Consider the following 619-nt stretch of genomic DNA (forward strand, 5'->3'; position numbering starts at 1 on the left):
ACAAATAAATAAGAAACATTAAAATCAACGGATTTTCAATGACCAGAGTAACCGTTTCCCGTTTTCATTTCTTCCCCTCAATTCGTTATTTGCTCCACCTGTCATATACACTACTGTCTGTCTGTTCTTCAATATACTTTATTTTCACCAATGAAATATTTTAATACCATGCTTCTACTGCTTAAGGCATATTGTTTTGAATTTACGACTTTTTGAGTTTTATTAAATGTTATTAAAGTACCATCGCATTACGGATTCGGTTATTCTATTGAAGTATCAGTGTAATGCGGAACAAAATCAGATGCATGAAGGCACTCGAAAGAAAATAGTTGGAGAAGATAATCAGTTTCGTCGTGAGTACAGACTGTCCTTGATATTTTTGATAAATGTAAGTTTCTTCCGAAAATGAACATGGAGTTGCAGTCCGTTAGGAGCCTCATAAAACACATACTTGACTATCCTCAAGCCTACTAAAACTCAGCCAGAATTAAGTTGTCTTTATCTAGCTGCAATATCTACACACTGAGTTTGATTGTGTTTGATCATCATGCATTGTTTTATTTATTCAGCATTATGCTTTTTTCAGAAAATAAAAACTGTTCCTATTCCTCAACAAATG

The sequence above is a fragment of the Penaeus monodon genome, chromosome 30, assembly GCF_015228065.2.
Source record: "Penaeus monodon isolate SGIC_2016 chromosome 30, NSTDA_Pmon_1, whole genome shotgun sequence".
Classification (NCBI taxonomy): domain Eukaryota; kingdom Metazoa; phylum Arthropoda; class Malacostraca; order Decapoda; family Penaeidae; genus Penaeus; species Penaeus monodon.